The 18,498-nt window shown below is 48.6% G+C and overlaps 10 non-coding genes across 10 annotated transcripts; all 10 read left to right on the plus strand.

Moving 5' to 3' along the window:
* The first annotated feature begins 750 nt into the window (after positions 1–750).
* LOC141197314 (U2 spliceosomal RNA) lies at positions 751–941 on the plus strand. Its single transcript, XR_012269569.1, has one exon. It is a non-coding gene; the product is annotated as a U2 spliceosomal RNA (small nuclear RNA).
* A 1,118-nt stretch (positions 942–2,059) lies between these two features.
* On the plus strand, positions 2,060–2,250 carry LOC141197315 (U2 spliceosomal RNA). The gene has a single exon (XR_012269570.1). It is a non-coding gene; the product is annotated as a U2 spliceosomal RNA (small nuclear RNA).
* Positions 2,251–8,384: 6,134 nt separating this feature from the next.
* LOC141197316 (U2 spliceosomal RNA) lies at positions 8,385–8,575 on the plus strand. The gene has a single exon (XR_012269571.1). It is a non-coding gene; the product is annotated as a U2 spliceosomal RNA (small nuclear RNA).
* Positions 8,576–9,690: 1,115 nt separating this feature from the next.
* Positions 9,691–9,881, plus strand: LOC141197317 (U2 spliceosomal RNA). The gene has a single exon (XR_012269572.1). It is a non-coding gene; the product is annotated as a U2 spliceosomal RNA (small nuclear RNA).
* A 1,115-nt stretch (positions 9,882–10,996) lies between these two features.
* On the plus strand, positions 10,997–11,187 carry LOC141197318 (U2 spliceosomal RNA). The gene has a single exon (XR_012269573.1). It is a non-coding gene; the product is annotated as a U2 spliceosomal RNA (small nuclear RNA).
* A 1,118-nt stretch (positions 11,188–12,305) lies between these two features.
* Positions 12,306–12,496, plus strand: LOC141197319 (U2 spliceosomal RNA). Its single transcript, XR_012269574.1, has one exon. It is a non-coding gene; the product is annotated as a U2 spliceosomal RNA (small nuclear RNA).
* Positions 12,497–13,611: 1,115 nt separating this feature from the next.
* LOC141197321 (U2 spliceosomal RNA) lies at positions 13,612–13,802 on the plus strand. The gene has a single exon (XR_012269576.1). It is a non-coding gene; the product is annotated as a U2 spliceosomal RNA (small nuclear RNA).
* A 1,118-nt stretch (positions 13,803–14,920) lies between these two features.
* Positions 14,921–15,111, plus strand: LOC141197483 (U2 spliceosomal RNA). Its single transcript, XR_012269735.1, has one exon. It is a non-coding gene; the product is annotated as a U2 spliceosomal RNA (small nuclear RNA).
* A 1,115-nt stretch (positions 15,112–16,226) lies between these two features.
* Positions 16,227–16,417, plus strand: LOC141197322 (U2 spliceosomal RNA). Its single transcript, XR_012269577.1, has one exon. It is a non-coding gene; the product is annotated as a U2 spliceosomal RNA (small nuclear RNA).
* A 1,115-nt stretch (positions 16,418–17,532) lies between these two features.
* LOC141197490 (U2 spliceosomal RNA) lies at positions 17,533–17,723 on the plus strand. The gene has a single exon (XR_012269741.1). It is a non-coding gene; the product is annotated as a U2 spliceosomal RNA (small nuclear RNA).
* The last annotated feature ends 775 nt before the right edge of the window (positions 17,724–18,498 follow it).

Here is an 18,498-nt window from a genome sequence, read left to right on the forward strand (position 1 = left end):
TTTAGCAAATGCCCTTGTTATCAACAGCAGCCTTTTAAACTCACCTGAGCTAACAGGTATGTGCGCTGGTTACTCTGCTGCGCTTAAAATTTCTTTTTTGGTTTGCTACAATGCCTTTTCTGAAACGTTGTCTCCTTCTGCTGGAACACTGACTTCTTTCATTTAATGCCTGCAGACTATAAAAGAGAACCCAACCCAAAAAGTTTGGTTGATTAGTCTGTGGCATTCTGTTAAACTGTTGCTTATGGCGGTCTCTGTGAGCTTCTCAGCGACATTCAGCCAGCCAGGTCTCCTGCCTGCAGTAGATGGAATGTGGCAATGGAACGCTGGCTGCGCGTGTCATAATAGGCTCTGAGCCTTTATATACCTGTGCACAGCAGCAGCCACCTTCAGTCTGCTGCTGGACAGCCAGCAGCAGCAGCAGCAGGAGAGGTATGTAATCAGGAGCCCTCCTGCTAAGGGTAGACAGCTGCTCGTTCCACCCCACCCCCCGCCTTAATTGGTTCTCCTCCCTTCAACGGTGTTGAGGCGGGTGGGAACAGCAGGGGGTGAAGGTGCTGTGTTTAAAGAGGTGGAGTTATGCAGATCTAAAACGCGTGGATTGCAGCAGCAGCAAGCCGAAAAGTGCAGGCATGTAAGGGATCTAGAGGTTGACAACATGTCTTCTTAACGGGAGTCCAGGAGCTCATCTCCACAAATGGACTTTTCAGGATCCTTGGGTGGCTCCGTAGTTTGAAACCAATTCTGGTTATCGCTTCTCGGCCTTTTGGCTAAGATCAAGTGTAGTATCTGTTCTTATCAGTTTAATATCTGATACGTCCCCTATCTGGGGACCATATATTAAATGGATTTTTAGAACAGGGAGATGGAAAAAGAGCTTGCTCTGTCCACTCCACGCATTGACCTGGTATTGCAGTATCTCCAGGACCGGTGCACCCCTTCTTTAATGCAGTTTCTAAAATCAGAAAGAATTGAATTCAATGTTTTTTGTTCATTTTGCTTGTTTGTCGGATTTTGGGATGGACTCTTTGGCTTTGCTTTTCTTCTCCTCATTGGATTTTTCATGTTCAAAGTTGCAGAAGCCAGATTACAAGCTCATTTTGGTTCAACTTCAGCAACTGTGCATTGCATTGCCATGTAATGTGATGCAATGCTATCTTTCTAGCTCTCCCTTTTTACTTCCTTTTGGATAAACAGACATATTAGGCAAGCATTTTGGAGCTTTCACCTAAATAACTACAGGTGGTGAGATAAGCTGCACAATATAATTGACCTTTCAGTATATTGTTGCACACACACCATCTATTTAGCAAATGCCCTTGTTATCAACAGCAGCCTTTTAAACTCACCTGAGCTAACAGGTATGTGCGCTGGTTACTCTGCTGCGCTTAAAATTTCTTTTTTGGTTTGCTACAATGCCTTTTCTGAAACGTTGTCTCCTTCTGCTGGAACACTGACTTCTTTCATTTAATGCCTGCAGACTATAAAAGAGAACCCAACCCAAAAAGTTTGGTTGATTAGTCTGTGGCATTCTGTTAAACTGTTGCTTATGGCGGTCTCTGTGAGCTTCTCAGCGACATTCAGCCAGCCAGGTATCCTGCCTGCAGTAGATGGAATGTGGCAATGGAACGCTGGCTGCGCGTGTCATAATAGGCTCTGAGCCTTTATATACCTGTGCACAGCAGCAGCCACCTTCAGTCTGCTGCTGGACAGCCAGCAGCAGCAGCAGCAGCAGGAGAGGTATGTAATCAGGAGCCCTCCTGCTAAGGGTAGACAGCTGCTCGTTCCACCCCACCCCCCGCCTTAATTGGTTCTCCTCCCTTCCAACGGTGTTGAGGCGGGTGGGAACAGCAGGGGGTGAAGGTGCTGTGTTTAAAGAGGTGGAGTTATGCAGATCTAAAACGCGTGGATTGCAGCAGCAGCAAGCCGAAAAGTGCAGGCATGTAAGGGATCTAGAGGTTGACAACATGTCTTCTTAACGGGAGTCCAGGAGCTCATCTCCACAAATGGACTTTTCAGGATCCTTGGGTGGCTCCGTAGTTTGAAACCAATTCTGGTTATCGCTTCTCGGCCTTTTGGCTAAGATCAAGTGTAGTATCTGTTCTTATCAGTTTAATATCTGATACGTCCCCTATCTGGGGACCATATATTAAATGGATTTTTAGAACAGGGAGATGGAAAAAGAGCTTGCTCTGTCCACTCCACGCATTGACCTGGTATTGCAGTATCTCCAGGACCGGTGCACCCCTTCTTTAATGCAGTTTCTAAAATCAGAAAGAATTGAATTCAATGTTTTTTGTTCATTTTGCTTGTTTGTCGGATTTTGGGATGGACTCTTTGGCTTTGCTTTTCTTCTCCTCATTGGATTTTTCATGTTCAAAGTTGCAGAAGCCAGATTACAAGCTCATTTTGGTTCAACTTCAGCAACTGTGCATTGCATTGCCATGTAATGTGATGCAATGCTATTGTAGCACCCTGAGGATTCGGCTGCTACAGGGGTATTGCACCTCAACCCAGAGGTGTGATATTCCACTCCCGGGTAAGGATGGAGTGTGGAACTGAGCTCGGTAGGCTGCATGCACTACACACATCCCATTTCCGGGGAACAGGCCGACGGTACTCCCACTTAGAAATGTGCAGGTACGACCGAGTCTGTTCCTGGCTGGAGTGGGAGGGGGGTGGTACATCCCATGTAGTGTAGGGGCAGATAGGGGGAGCAGCCTGGGTAAAGATAGGAGCTCATTGGGTGCTGGTCACCTGAGCTCACACATAGAGGGTGTATATAAGGTGGGCACCAACAAAGAACAGGGTCAGATGCAGAGAACAAGTCAGTTGGAGACAGCAAGACAGCTGCAGAGGAGCAGACAGCAAGCAGAGAGGAAGTCAGCCTGCAGCAAGGGAGAAAAGAGAGAGACCCAGAGGAACAGAAGAGAGGACTCTAAGATCCCAACTAAAATCCCCGGGTGAAGAGTCGGCATCAGGGTACCGGAACCCAAGCTGGTGGGGGTAAAAACATTCCCCAGCCAGAGACCGGAGACCGTGGGCAGCGTTTGCCACGGTCACCCACCACATCCACCCCGAAGGCACACCACATGAAGGGTCAGGGAACCCAGGGCCAAGGGTGTCCCAACAGAAGGCCCGAGGGAGCTGGACCTAGGTGGATCACTGGTGGGGACGGCCAGAGAACGGGACAGAAGGAGAGCTCAGGGCCACGCTCCGGACTTGTTTGGGGGTTGGCTGGATCCAGGACCTGGTGGACGCAGCACGGCTCGGGTGGTCACTCGAAGCTGGAGTGACCAGTACAACATCTGCAGTAAGTAAACACCCTTAACTGCACAACCCGACTCTGTCTTCACTGCCGTCTGCACTGCACCACCACAACCCCCATCCTCTGCACCTGTCCCCTCTGAGGCTATACCCCTCCCGTTGGGGGTTATACCATCACAAGCTGCACCTACACCATCAGCCTCAGCGGACCCTGCTGCAGCGGCGGCCATAGTGACCGCAATACAACGGGTGGCGTAGTCGACATTAAGAACTTATTAACATCTGTAGGACTGCCACATACAACTGAGTTTGACACCCTGGGCACGGACCGGGTCATAGCCACTCGGAGACTACAACCCCCATCTGATCCGGCTCCGGATATTCCCATAAAGAATATGGCCCAGGGGGCGCGTCAACTTTGGCGTAGTCGGCAGGATTACGTGCCCGCAACACCCGGGTACTGCGTGCCTGAAGAAAAGTGCAAGTTTACCTCAGAAAGAAGTCTCCCGCCGGTTCCGGAGGGTCCACGCCATCGGACCCCATCACAGGTCGTTTCCCGCCGATTGTCCGCCATTTCCAGCTTGTTCCCGCCATCTGCAGGGTTTCCCGCCACTGGGCGACGCTTCCCGCCAAATCCGAAGATTTCCCGCCTTGGAAGAGCAGCGGACGCCATTATGGGCGTGCCAAAGGAGGGCAAGAGGCCGCCTCCCATCGTGGGCCAGGACAGAAAATGGCGCCAAAAGTGGAAACCGCCCCCACCAACAGAGACTGTGATGCTAGAGGTGTCTGTCAGCGTGAAAGAACCGCCCCTGGAGCTGACAGTCACCCAGTGGCCCCGGGACCGCCCTCGAAGTGGGAGGAGACGAAAGAAAAGAACGAAGATGGGTACCGCCTGGAGCAGTCTGGAGCGAGCGCACCCGGAGGCAAGAAGTCTAACGAGGAGTAGCGGAGAAGCTTACCCGGATATGGAGAGAAAGCAGAACAGCACCGGCCCGCTGGCCAGGAGTCTGCTAAAGACCGAGGAAGGAGAGCAGAGCAGCACCGGCCCGCTGGCCAGGAGCCTGCTGGAGGAAGAGCAGAGCAGCACCGACCCGTTGGTCAGGAGCCTGCTAGACACCACGACCCCACTAGGCCTAGTGGAGGTCCTTGCACAGCTCCCCCGAGACCGGGAGTGTGCACAGACTGCCCTGGAGGGCCTCGCACGGAGGATGGCCCGGGTACAGCGCGAGATATTGGCGGAATGGAGCCGAGAGATGGCCCAGCAAACCAAGGCCCGGAGCACGCCAGCCAAGATGAGGAGACAGACCGCCTCTGAGGATGGCGCGGGAGGACCCAAGGTCGGAGACGGCGCCGAGAAGGGAGCCGAACGCATGGAGGCAGGTAAAGGGGACGCCTATACCCCAAGCCGTGAAACCGCCCACCTGCCCCAGCTCCCCGTCGCAGAGCCCGAAAGTCCCCCTGCTGTGCCCGTAGCCGCCATGTCACCGCTATGGACTAGGCCCCGACCGGAAGCCGCCGCAGCGACCCCTGTGACGTCACGCGCCTCGACCCGGAGCGTGACAAAGCAGGAAATACCACCAGCCTGGTCGCAAGGCCTAGTACCCCCGGGCGCCGCATCACCAACAGCGCCCCCTACCTCCGCGGAGCCTCCGGCCTGGTCGCAAGGCCAGGTAGCCCAGGGCGCCGCCGTATTAACGGTGCCCTTCACCTTCCAGGTGCCCCAGGCCTGGCCGCAAGGCCTGGGCAACCCGGGCGCCACCACCACCGCGCCCGCGCCCGTAAAACCAAGGGTGCCGCGTCTGGGAGAGGACTTGTTTGCCCAGCACACGTGGCCGGACGGGCAGCCTTTCATCTGGCCCCAGAAGTATTACGAACTGGAGCACCAGAGGAGGGTTGGGGCCATGTGTGCACCCCTGATTCCGGCTCCGAAGCCCGTAATAAGGATCTCGCCCCCGCTAGCGGAAGCGCAGTTTGAGTGGGACCCCACCAGAGAAGACCTAATGGGGTTCACTCAGGAAACCCGGGCAGCTGCAGCGGAGCGTGCTGAGTGTTGCCGACAGCAGCTCGAGGAGTTCGCAAGGGAGCGGAGAGAGAGGCGGGTCCGAGAACAACAGGCCCAAATAAGGAGCGCCGAGCAGAAGAGCCGGACCAGGAGGGACCCCCGTGCAGCGCACAGTCCCCGTACCACCGGGACTGTAATAAAGTTCAACCAGCAGCATGGGTGGGGCTTCATTAGAGACAACAACACCCCCGGCGACGTCTTTGTCACGCGCAGAGACGTGGAGTCCCATCTGCCGGAGGGGCACAGAGGTCGTGACCTCTACATCGGAGACGAGGTCACCTTCACCCGGCACAAGTGTGCCAAAGGACCTTACGCCCTCCACGTACACCGCCTGACGGAGGAGGAGTTGCGGTGCGAGGAGGAGGAGCAAGAGGACCCGGACGGGTCTGAAGTTACAACCAGCTATAAGCAAAGAGCAGGAGGAAGACGCCGTTGAGTGCGGCAGAGCAGTGATGTAAATAGTTACCCGACCGGGTATCAAAGAGACTGTTGCAACATATATATAGTCCCCGTTGGGACCAGCTGAGTGCAACATATATATAGTCCCCGTTGGGACCAGCTGAGTGAACTGTTTACCCGTTAACCCCTTAATCCCACAGGCTGAGGACTGTGAGCAGCCATTCCCTTCCCTCTACCTGGCCGAGGACTGAGAGCGGCCAACTTCCCTGTATATAGTTGCGCTTCCTAAAGCGCCCCCTACCGGGTTTAGAGGAAAAACCATTTTTCTAAGAGACTGTCGCACTTTTCCCGGACACACGTTGCACAGTGTCCGGAGGAGGAACCTGAAACAAGAGACGACGAGAATGTTTATATGAAAAGTTTTATATATATATAATGTTTTATATGTTTTATTATGTTTATATGAAAAGAAAAAAATTGTATGTTTTGGTGTTGTTTTATGTCTTACAGCCCGAGGACGTGCTGTGATTTACCAGGGGGGAATGTAGCACCCTGAGGATTCGGCTGCTACAGGGGTATTGCACCTCAACCCAGAGGTGTGATATTCCACTCCCGGGTAAGGATGGAGTGTGGAACTGAGCTCGGTAGGCTGCATGCACTACACACATCCCATTTCCGGGGAACAGGCCGACGGTACTCCCACTTAGAAATGTGCAGGTACGACCGAGTCTGTTCCTGGCTGGAGTGGGAGGGGGGTGGTACATCCCATGTAGTGTAGGGGCAGATAGGGGGAGCAGCCTGGGTAAAGATAGGAGCTCATTGGGTGCTGGTCACCTGAGCTCACACATAGAGGGTGTATATAAGGTGGGCACCAACAAAGAACAGGGTCAGATGCAGAGAACAAGTCAGTTGGAGACAGCAAGACAGCTGCAGAGGAGCAGACAGCAAGCAGAGAGGAAGTCAGCCTGCAGCAAGGGAGAAAAGAGAGAGACCCAGAGGAACAGAAGAGAGGACTCTAAGATCCCAACTAAAATCCCCGGGTGAAGAGTCGGTATCAGGGTACCGGAACCCAAGCTGGTGGGGGTAAAAACATTCCCCAGCCAGAGACCGGAGACCGTGGGCAGCGTTTGCCACGGTCACCCACCACATCCACCCCGAAGGCACACCACATGAAGGGTCAGGGAACCCAGGGCCAAGGGTGTCCCAACAGAAGGCCCGAGGGAGCTGGACCTAGGTGGATCACTGGTGGGGACGGCCAGAGAACGGGACAGAAGGAGAGCTCAGGGCCACGCTCCGGACTTGTTTGGGGGTTGGCTGGATCCAGGACCTGGTGGACGCAGCACGGCTCGGGTGGTCACTCGAAGCTGGAGTGACCAGTACAACATCTGCAGTAAGTAAACACCCTTAACTGCACAACCCGACTCTGTCTTCACTGCCGTCTGCACTGCACCACCACAACCCCCATCCTCTGCACCTGTCCCCTCTGAGGCTATACCCCTCCCGTTGGGGGTTATACCATCACAAGCTGCACCTACACCATCAGCCTCAGCGGACGCTGCTGCAGCGGCGGCCATAGTGACCGCAATACAACGGGTGGCGTAGTCGACATTAAGAACTTATTAACATCTGTAGGACTGCCACATACAACTGAGTTTGACACCCTGGGCACGGACCGGGTCATAGCCACTCAGAGACTACAACCCCCATCTGATCCAGCTCCGGATATTCCCATAAAGAATATGGCCCAGGGGGCGCGTCACTATCTTTCTAGCTCTCCCTTTTTACTTCCTTTTGGATAAACAGACATATTAGGCAAGCATTTTGGAGCTTTCACCTAAATAACTACAGGTGGTGAGATAAGCTGCACAATATAATTGACCTTTCAGTATATTGTTGCACACACACCATCTATTTAGCAAATGCCCTTGTTATCAACAGCAGCCTTTTAAACTCACCTGAGCTAACAGGTATGTGCGCTGGTTACTCTGCTGCGCTTAAAATTTCTTTTTTGGTTTGCTACAATGCCTTTTCTGAAACGTTGTCTCCTTCTGCTGGAACACTGACTTCTTTCATTTAATGCCTGCAGACTATAAAAGAGAACCCAACCCAAAAAGTTTGGTTGATTAGTCTGTGGCATTCTGTTAAACTGTTGCTTATGGCGGTCTCTGTGAGCTTCTCAGCGACATTCAGCCAGCCAGGTATCCTGCCTGCAGTAGATGGAATGTGGCAATGGAACGCTGGCTGCGCGTGTCATAATAGGCTCTGAGCCTTTATATACCTGTGCACAGCAGCAGCCACCTTCAGTCTGCTGCTGGACAGCCAGCAGCAGCAGGAGAGGTATGTAATCAGGAGCCCTCCTGCTAAGGGTAGACAGCTGCTCGTTCCACCCCACCCCCCGCCTTAATTGGTTCTCCTCCCTTCCAACGGTGTTGAGGCGGGTGGGAACAGCAGGGGGTGAAGGTGCTGTGTTTAAAGAGGTGGAGTTATGCAGATCTAAAACGCGTGGATTGCAGCAGCAGCAAGCCGAAAAGTGCAGGCATGTAAGGGATCTAGAGGTTGACAACATGTCTTCTTAACGGGAGTCCAGGAGCTCATCTCCACAAATGGACTTTTCAGGATCCTTGGGTGGCTCCGTAGTTTGAAACCAATTCTGGTTATCGCTTCTCGGCCTTTTGGCTAAGATCAAGTGTAGTATCTGTTCTTATCAGTTTAATATCTGATACGTCCCCTATCTGGGGACCATATATTAAATGGATTTTTAGAACAGGGAGATGGAAAAAGAGCTTGCTCTGTCCACTCCACGCATTGACCTGGTATTGCAGTATCTCCAGGACCGGTGCACCCCTTCTTTAATGCAGTTTCTAAAATCAGAAAGAATTGAATTCAATGTTTTTTGTTCATTTTGCTTGTTTGTCGGATTTTGGGATGGACTCTTTGGCTTTGCTTTTCTTCTCCTCATTGGATTTTTCATGTTCAAAGTTGCAGAAGCCAGATTACAAGCTCATTTTGGTTCAACTTCAGCAACTGTGCATTGCATTGCCATGTAATGTGATGCAATGCTATCTTTCTAGCTCTCCCTTTTTACTTCCTTTTGGATAAACAGACATATTAGGCAAGCATTTTGGAGCTTTCACCTAAATAACTACAGGTGGTGAGATAAGCTGCACAATATAATTGACCTTTCAGTATATTGTTGCACACACACCATCTATTTAGCAAATGCCCTTGTTATCAACAGCAGCCTTTTAAACTCACCTGAGCTAACAGGTATGTGCGCTGGTTACTCTGCTGCGCTTAAAATTTCTTTTTTGGTTTGCTACAATGCCTTTTCTGAAACGTTGTCTCCTTCTGCTGGAACACTGACTTCTTTCATTTAATGCCTGCAGACTATAAAAGAGAACCCAACCCAAAAAGTTTGGTTGATTAGTCTGTGGCATTCTGTTAAACTGTTGCTTATGGCGGTCTCTGTGAGCTTCTCAGCGACATTCAGCCAGCCAGGTATCCTGCCTGCAGTAGATGGAATGTGGCAATGGAACGCTGGCTGCGCGTGTCATAATAGGCTCTGAGCCTTTATATACCTGTGCACAGCAGCAGCCACCTTCAGTCTGCTGCTGGACAGCCAGCAGCAGCAGCAGCAGGAGAGGTATGTAATCAGGAGCCCTCCTGCTAAGGGTAGACAGCTGCTCGTTCCACCCCACCCCCCGCCTTAATTGGTTCTCCTCCCTTCCAACGGTGTTGAGGCGGGTGGGAACAGCAGGGGGTGAAGGTGCTGTGTTTAAAGAGGTGGAGTTATGCAGATCTAAAACGCGTGGATTGCAGCAGCAGCAAGCCGAAAAGTGCAGGCATGTAAGGGATCTAGAGGTTGACAACATGTCTTCTTAACGGGAGTCCAGGAGCTCATCTCCACAAATGGACTTTTCAGGATCCTTGGGTGGCTCCGTAGTTTGAAACCAATTCTGGTTATCGCTTCTCGGCCTTTTGGCTAAGATCAAGTGTAGTATCTGTTCTTATCAGTTTAATATCTGATACGTCCCCTATCTGGGGACCATATATTAAATGGATTTTTAGAACAGGGAGATGGAAAAAGAGCTTGCTCTGTCCACTCCACGCATTGACCTGGTATTGCAGTATCTCCAGGACCGGTGCACCCCTTCTTTAATGCAGTTTCTAAAATCAGAAAGAATTGAATTCAATGTTTTTTGTTCATTTTGCTTGTTTGTCGGATTTTGGGATGGACTCTTTGGCTTTGCTTTTCTTCTCCTCATTGGATTTTTCATGTTCAAAGTTGCAGAAGCCAGATTACAAGCTCATTTTGGTTCAACTTCAGCAACTGTGCATTGCATTGCCATGTAATGTGATGCAATGCTATCTTTCTAGCTCTCCCTTTTTACTTCCTTTTGGATAAACAGACATATTAGGCAAGCATTTTGGAGCTTTCACCTAAATAACTACAGGTGGTGAGATAAGCTGCACAATATAATTGACCTTTCAGTATATTGTTGCACACACACCATCTATTTAGCAAATGCCCTTGTTATCAACAGCAGCCTTTTAAACTCACCTGAGCTAACAGGTATGTGCGCTGGTTACTCTGCTGCGCTTAAAATTTCTTTTTTGGTTTGCTACAATGCCTTTTCTGAAACGTTGTCTCCTTCTGCTGGAACACTGACTTCTTTCATTTAATGCCTGCAGACTATAAAAGAGAACCCAACCCAAAAAGTTTGGTTGATTAGTCTGTGGCATTCTGTTAAGCTGTTGCTTATGGCGGTCTCTGTGAGCTTCTCAGCGACATTCAGCCAGCCAGGTATCCTGCCTGCAGTAGATGGAATGTGGCAATGGAACGCTGGCTGCGCGTGTCATAATAGGCTCTGAGCCTTTATATACCTGTGCACAGCAGCAGCCACCTTCAGTCTGCTGCTGGACAGCCAGCAGCAGCAGCAGCAGGAGAGGTATGTAATCAGGAGCCCTCCTGCTAAGGGTAGACAGCTGCTCGTTCCACCCCACCCCCCGCCTTAATTGGTTCTCCTCCCTTCCAACGGTGTTGAGGCGGGTGGGAACAGCAGGGGGTGAAGGTGCTGTGTTTAAAGAGGTGGAGTTATGCAGATCTAAAACGCGTGGATTGCAGCAGCAGCAAGCCGAAAAGTGCAGGCATGTAAGGGATCTAGAGGTTGACAACATGTCTTCTTAACGGGAGTCCAGGAGCTCATCTCCACAAATGGACTTTTCAGGATCCTTGGGTGGCTCCGTAGTTTGAAACCAATTCTGGTTATCGCTTCTCGGCCTTTTGGCTAAGATCAAGTGTAGTATCTGTTCTTATCAGTTTAATATCTGATACGTCCCCTATCTGGGGACCATATATTAAATGGATTTTTAGAACAGGGAGATGGAAAAAGAGCTTGCTCTGTCCACTCCACGCATTGACCTGGTATTGCAGTATCTCCAGGACCGGTGCACCCCTTCTTTAATGCAGTTTCTAAAATCAGAAAGAATTGAATTCAATGTTTTTTGTTCATTTTGCTTGTTTGTCGGATTTTGGGATGGACTCTTTGGCTTTGCTTTTCTTCTCCTCATTGGATTTTTCATGTTCAAAGTTGCAGAAGCCAGATTACAAGCTCATTTTGGTTCAACTTCAGCAACTGTGCATTGCATTGCCATGTAATGTGATGCAATGCTATCTTTCTAGCTCTCCCTTTTTACTTCCTTTTGGATAAACAGACATATTAGGCAAGCATTTTGGAGCTTTCACCTAAATAACTACAGGTGGTGAGATAAGCTGCACAATGTAATTGACCTTTCAGTATATTGTTGCACACCCACCATCTATTTAGCAAATGCCCTTGTTATCAACAGCAGCCTTTTAAACTCACCTGAGCTAACAGGTATGTGCGCTGGTTACTCTGCTGCGCTTAAAATTTCTTTTTTGGTTTGCTACAATGCCTTTTCTGAAACGTTGTCTCCTTCTGCTGGAACACTGACTTCTTTCATTTAATGCCTGCAGACTATAAAAGAGAACCCAACCCAAAAAGTTTGGTTGATTAGTCTGTGGCATTCTGTTAAACTGTTGCTTATGGCGGTCTCTGTGAGCTTCTCAGCGACATTCAGCCAGCCAGGTATCCTGCCTGCAGTAGATGGAATGTGGCAATGGAACGCTGGCTGCGCGTGTCATAATAGGCTCTGAGCCTTTATATACCTGTGCACAGCAGCAGCCACCTTCAGTCTGCTGCTGGACAGCCAGCAGCAGCAGCAGCAGCAGCAGAGGTATGTAATCAGGAGCCCTCCTGCTAAGGGTAGACAGCTGCTCGTTCCACCCCACCCCCCGCCTTAATTGGTTCTCCTCCCTTCCAACGGTGTTGAGGCGGGTGGGAACAGCAGGGGGTGAAGGTGCTGTGTTTAAAGAGGTGGAGTTATGCAGATCTAAAACGCGTGGATTGCAGCAGCAGCAAGCCGAAAAGTGCAGGCATGTAAGGGATCTAGAGGTTGACAACATGTCTTCTTAACGGGAGTCCAGGAGCTCATCTCCACAAATGGACTTTTCAGGATCCTTGGGTGGCTCCGTAGTTTGAAACCAATTCTGGTTATCGCTTCTCGGCCTTTTGGCTAAGATCAAGTGTAGTATCTGTTCTTATCAGTTTAATATCTGATACGTCCCCTATCTGGGGACCATATATTAAATGGATTTTTAGAACAGGGAGATGGAAAAAGAGCTTGCTCTGTCCACTCCACGCATTGACCTGGTATTGCAGTATCTCCAGGACCGGTGCACCCCTTCTTTAATGCAGTTTCTAAAATCAGAAAGAATTGAATTCAATGTTTTTTGTTCATTTTGCTTGTTTGTCGGATTTTGGGATGGACTCTTTGGCTTTGCTTTTCTTCTCCTCATTGGATTTTTCATGTTCAAAGTTGCAGAAGCCAGATTACAAGCTCATTTTGGTTCAACTTCAGCAACTGTGCATTGCATTGCCATGTAATGTGATGCAATGCTATCTTTCTAGCTCTCCCTTTTTACTTCCTTTTGGATAAACAGACATATTAGGCAAGCATTTTGGAGCTTTCACCTAAATAACTACAGGTGGTGAGATAAGCTGCACAATATAATTGACCTTTCAGTATATTGTTGCACACACACCATCTATTTAGCAAATGCCCTTGTTATCAACAGCAGCCTTTTAAACTCACCTGAGCTAACAGGTATGTGCGCTGGTTACTCTGCTGCGCTTAAAATTTCTTTTTTGGTTTGCTACAATGCCTTTTCTGAAACGTTGTCTCCTTCTGCTGGAACACTGACTTCTTTCATTTAATGCCTGCAGACTATAAAAGAGAACCCAACCCAAAAAGTTTGGTTGATTAGTCTGTGGCATTCTGTTAAACTGTTGCTTATGGCGGTCTCTGTGAGCTTCTCAGCGACATTCAGCCAGCCAGGTATCCTGCCTGCAGTAGATGGAATGTGGCAATGGAACGCTGGCTGCGCGTGTCATAATAGGCTCTGAGCCTTTATATACCTGTGCACAGCAGCAGCCACCTTCAGTCTGCTGCTGGACAGCCAGCAGCAGCAGCAGCAGGAGAGGTATGTAATCAGGAGCCCTCCTGCTAAGGGTAGACAGCTGCTCGTTCCACCCCACCCCCCGCCTTAATTGGTTCTCCTCCCTTCCAACGGTGTTGAGGCGGGTGGGAACAGCAGGGGGTGAAGGTGCTGTGTTTAAAGAGGTGGAGTTATGCAGATCTAAAACGCGTGGATTGCAGCAGCAGCAAGCCGAAAAGTGCAGGCATGTAAGGGATCTAGAGGTTGACAACATGTCTTCTTAACGGGAGTCCAGGAGCTCATCTCCACAAATGGACTTTTCAGGATCCTTGGGTGGCTCCGTAGTTTGAAACCAATTCTGGTTATCGCTTCTCGGCCTTTTGGCTAAGATCAAGTGTAGTATCTGTTCTTATCAGTTTAATATCTGATACGTCCCCTATCTGGGGACCATATATTAAATGGATTTTTAGAACAGGGAGATGGAAAAAGAGCTTGCTCTGTCCACTCCACGCATTGACCTGGTATTGCAGTATCTCCAGGACCGGTGCACCCCTTCTTTAATGCAGTTTCTAAAATCAGAAAGAATTGAATTCAATGTTTTTTGTTCATTTTGCTTGTTTGTCGGATTTTGGGATGGACTCTTTGGCTTTGCTTTTCTTCTCCTCATTGGATTTTTCATGTTCAAAGTTGCAGAAGCCAGATTACAAGCTCATTTTGGTTCAACTTCAGCAACTGTGCATTGCATTGCCATGTAATGTGATACAATGCTATCTTTCTAGCTCTCCCTTTTTACTTCCTTTTGGATAAACAGACATATTAGGCAAGCATTTTGGAGCTTTCACCTAAATAACTACAGGTGGTGAGATAAGCTGCACAATATAATTGACCTTTCAGTATATTGTTGCACACACACCATCTATTTAGCAAATGCCCTTGTTATCAACAGCAGCCTTTTAAACTCACCTGAGCTAACAGGTATGTGCGCTGGTTACTCTGCTGCGCTTAAAATTTCTTTTTTGGTTTGCTACAATGCCTTTTCTGAAACGTTGTCTCCTTCTGCTGGAACACTGACTTCTTTCATTTAATGCCTGCAGACTATAAAAGAGAACCCAACCCAAAAAGTTTGGTTGATTAGTCTGTGGCATTCTGTTAAACTGTTGCTTATGGCGGTCTCTGTGAGCTTCTCAGCGACATTCAGCCAGCCAGGTATCCTGCCTGCAGTAGATGGAATGTGGCAATGGAACGCTGGCTGCGCGTGTCATAATAGGCTCTGAGCCTTTATATACCTGTGCACAGCAGCAGCCACCTTCAGTCTGCTGCTGGACAGCCAGCAGCAGCAGCAGCAGCAGGAGAGGTATGTAATCAGGAGCCCTCCTGCTAAGGGTAGACAGCTGCTCGTTCCACCCCACCCCCCGCCTTAATTGGTTCTCCTCCCTTCCAACGGTGTTGAGGCGGGTGGGAACAGCAGGGGGTGAAGGTGCTGTGTTTAAAGAGGTGGAGTTATGCAGATCTAAAACGCGTGGATTGCAGCAGCAGCAAGCCGAAAAGTGCAGGCATGTAAGGGATCTAGAGGTTGACAACATGTCTTCTTAACGGGAGTCCAGGAGCTCATCTCCACAAATGGACTTTTCAGGATCCTTGGGTGGCTCCGTAGTTTGAAACCAATTCTGGTTATCACTTCTCGGCCTTTTGGCTAAGATCAAGTGTAGTATCTGTTCTTATCAGTTTAATATCTGATACGTCCCCTATCTGGGGACCATATATTAAATGGATTTTTAGAACAGGGAGATGGAAAAAGAGCTTGCTCTGTCCACTCCACGCATTGACCTGGTATTGCAGTATCTCCAGGACCGGTGCACCCCTTCTTTAATGCAGTTTCTAAAATCAGAAAGAATTGAATTCAATGTTTTTTGTTCATTTTGCTTGTTTGTCGGATTTTGGGATGGACTCTTTGGCTTTGCTTTTCTTCTCCTCATTGGATTTTTCATGTTCAAAGTTGCAGAAGCCAGATTACAAGCTCATTTTGGTTCAACTTCAGCAACTGTGCATTGCATTGCCATGTAATGTGATGCAATGCTGTCTTTCTAGCTCTCCCTTTTTACTTCCTTTTGGATAAACAGACATATTAGGCAAGCATTTTGGAGCTTTCACCTAAATAACTACAGGTGGTGAGATAAGCTGCACAATATAATTTTCCTTTCAGTATATTGTTGCACACACACCATCTATTTAGCAAATGCCCTTGTTATCAACAGCAGCCTTTTAAACTCACCTGAGCTAACAGGTATGTGCGCTGGTTACTCTGCTGCGCTTAAAATTTCTTTTTTGGTTTGCTACAATGCCTTTTCTGAAATGTTGTCTCCTTCTGCTGGAACACTGACTTCTTTCATTTAATGCCTGCAGACTATAAAAGAGAACCCAACCCAAAAAGTTTGGCTGATTAGTCTGTGGCATTCTGTTAAACTGTTGCTTATGGCGGTCTCTGTGAGCTTCTCAGCGACATTCAGCCAGCCAGGCATCCTGCCTGCAGTAGATGGAATGTGGCAATGGAACGCTGGCTGCGCGTGTCATAATAGGCTCTGAGCCTTTATATACCTGTGCACAGCAGCAGCCACCTTCAGTCTGCTGCTGGACAGCCAGCAGCAGCAGCAGCAGGAGAGGTATGTAATCAGGAGCCCTCCTGCTAAGGGTAGACAGCTGCTCGTTCCACCCCACCCCCCGCCTTAATTGGTTCTCCTCCCTTCCAACGGTGTTGAGGCGGGTGGGAACAGCAGGGGGTGAAGGTGCTGTGTTTAAAGAGGTGGAGTTATGCAGATCTAAAACGCGTGGATTGCAGCAGCAGCAAGCCGAAAAGTGCAGGCATGTAAGGGATCTAGAGGTTGACAACATGTCTTCTTAACGGGAGTCCAGGAGCTCATCTCCACAAATGGACTTTTCAGGATCCTTGGGTGGCTCCGTAGTTTGAAACCAATTCTGGTTATCGCTTCTCGGCCTTTTGGCTAAGATCAAGTGTAGTATCTGTTCTTATCAGTTTAATATCTGATACGTCCCCTATCTGGGGACCATATATTAAATGGATTTTTAGAACAGGGAGATGGAAAAAGAGCTTGCTCTGTCCACTCCACGCATTGACCTGGTATTGCAGTATCTCCAGGACCGGTGCACCCCTTCTTTAATGCAGTTTCTAAAATCAGAAAGAATTGAATTCAATGTTTTTTGTTCATTTTGCTTGTTTGTCGGATTTTGGGATGGACTCTTTGGCTTTGCTTTTCTTCTCCTCATTGGATTTTTCATGTTCAAAGTTGCAGAAGCCAGATTACAAGCTCATTTTGGTTCAACTTCAGCAACTGTGCATTGCATTGCCATGTAATGTGATGCAATGCTATCTTTCTAGCTCTCCCTTTTTACTTCCTTTTGGATAAACAGACATATTAGGCAAGCATTTTGGAGCTTTCACCTAAATAACTACAGGTGGTGAGATAAGCTGCACAATATAATTGACCTTTCAGTATATTGTTGCACACACACCATCTATTTAGCAAATGCCCTTGTTATCAACAGCAGCCTTTTAAACTCACCTGAGCTAACAGGTATGTGCGCTGGTTACTCTGCTGCGCTTAAAATTTCTTTTTTGGTTTGCTACAATGCCTTTTCTGAAACGTTGTCTCCTTCTGCTGGAACACTGACTTCTTTCATTTAATGCCTGCAGACTATAAAAGAGAACCCAACCCAAAAAGTTTGGTTGATTAGTCTGTGGCATTCTGTTAAACTGTTGCTTATGGCGGTCTCTGTGAGCTTCTCAGCGACATTCAGCCAGCCAGGTATCCTGCCTGCAGTAGATGGAATGTGGCAATGGAACGCTGGCTGCGCGTGTCATAATAGGCTCTGAGCCTTTATATACCTGTGCACAGCAGCAGCCACCTTCAGTCTGCTGCTGGACAGCCAGCAGCAGCAGCAGCAGGAGAGGTATGTAATCAGGAGCCCTCCTGCTAAGGGTAGACAGCTGCTCGTTCCACCCCACCCCCCGCCTTAATTGGTTCTCCTCCCTTCCAACGGTGTTGAGGCGGGTGGGAACAGCAGGGGGTGAAGGTGCTGTGTTTAAAGAGGTGGAGTTATGCAGATCTAAAACGCGTGGATTGCAGCAGCAGCAAGCCGAAAAGTGCAGGCATGTAAGGGATCTAGAGGTTGACAACATGTCTTCTTAACGGGAGTCCAGGAGCTCATCTCCACAAATGGACTTTTCAGGATCCTTGGGTGGCTCCGTAGTTTGAAACCAATTCTGGTTTTCGCTTCTCGGCCTTTTGGCTAAGATCAAGTGTAGTATCTGTTCTTATCAGTTTAATATCTGATACGTCCCCTATCTGGGGACCATATATTAAATGGATTTTTAGAACAGGGAGATGGAAAAAGAGCTTGCTCTGTCCACTCCACGCATTGACCTGGTATTGCAGTATCTCCAGGACCGGTGCACCCCTTCTTTAATGCAGTTTCTAAAATCAGAAAGAATTGAATTCAATGTTTTTTGTTCATTTTGCTTGTTTGTCGGATTTTGGGATGGACTCTTTGGCTTTGCTTTTCTTCTCCTCATTGGATTTTTCATGTTCAAAGTTGCAGAAGCCAGATTACAAGCTCATTTTGGTTCAACTTCAGCAACTGTGCATTGCATTGCCATGTAATGTGATGCAATGCTATCTTTCTAGCTCTCCCTTTTTACTTCCTTTTGGATAAACAGACATATTAGGCAAGCATTTTGGAGCTTTCACCTAAATAACTACAGGTGGTGAGATAAGCTGCACAATATAATTGACCTTTCAGTATATTGTTGCACACACACCATCTATTTAGCAAATGCCCTTGTTATCAACAGCAGCCTTTTAAACTCACCTGAGCTAACAGGTATGTGCGCTGGTTACTCTGCTGCGCTTAAAATTTCTTTTTTGGTTTGCTACAATGCCTTTTCTGAAACGTTGTCTCCTTCTGCTGGAACACTGACTTCTTTCATTTAATGCCTGCAGACTATAAAAGAGAACCCAACCCAAAAAGTTTGGTTGATTAGTCTGTGGCATTCTGTTAAACTGTTGCTTATGGCGGTCTCTGTGAGCTTCTCAGCGACATTCAGCCAGCCAGGTATCCTGCCTGCAGTAGATGGAATGTGGCAATGGAACGCTGGCTGCGCGTGTCATAATAGGCTCTGAGCCTTTATATACCTGTGCACAGCAGCAGCCACCTTCAGTCTGCTGCTGGACAGCCA

Source organism: Phyllobates terribilis, unplaced genomic scaffold (genome assembly GCF_046119375.1).
Source record: "Phyllobates terribilis strain yellow unplaced genomic scaffold, ASM4611937v1 Scaffold_84__1_contigs__length_6523798, whole genome shotgun sequence".
NCBI classification, from domain to species: domain Eukaryota; kingdom Metazoa; phylum Chordata; class Amphibia; order Anura; family Dendrobatidae; genus Phyllobates; species Phyllobates terribilis.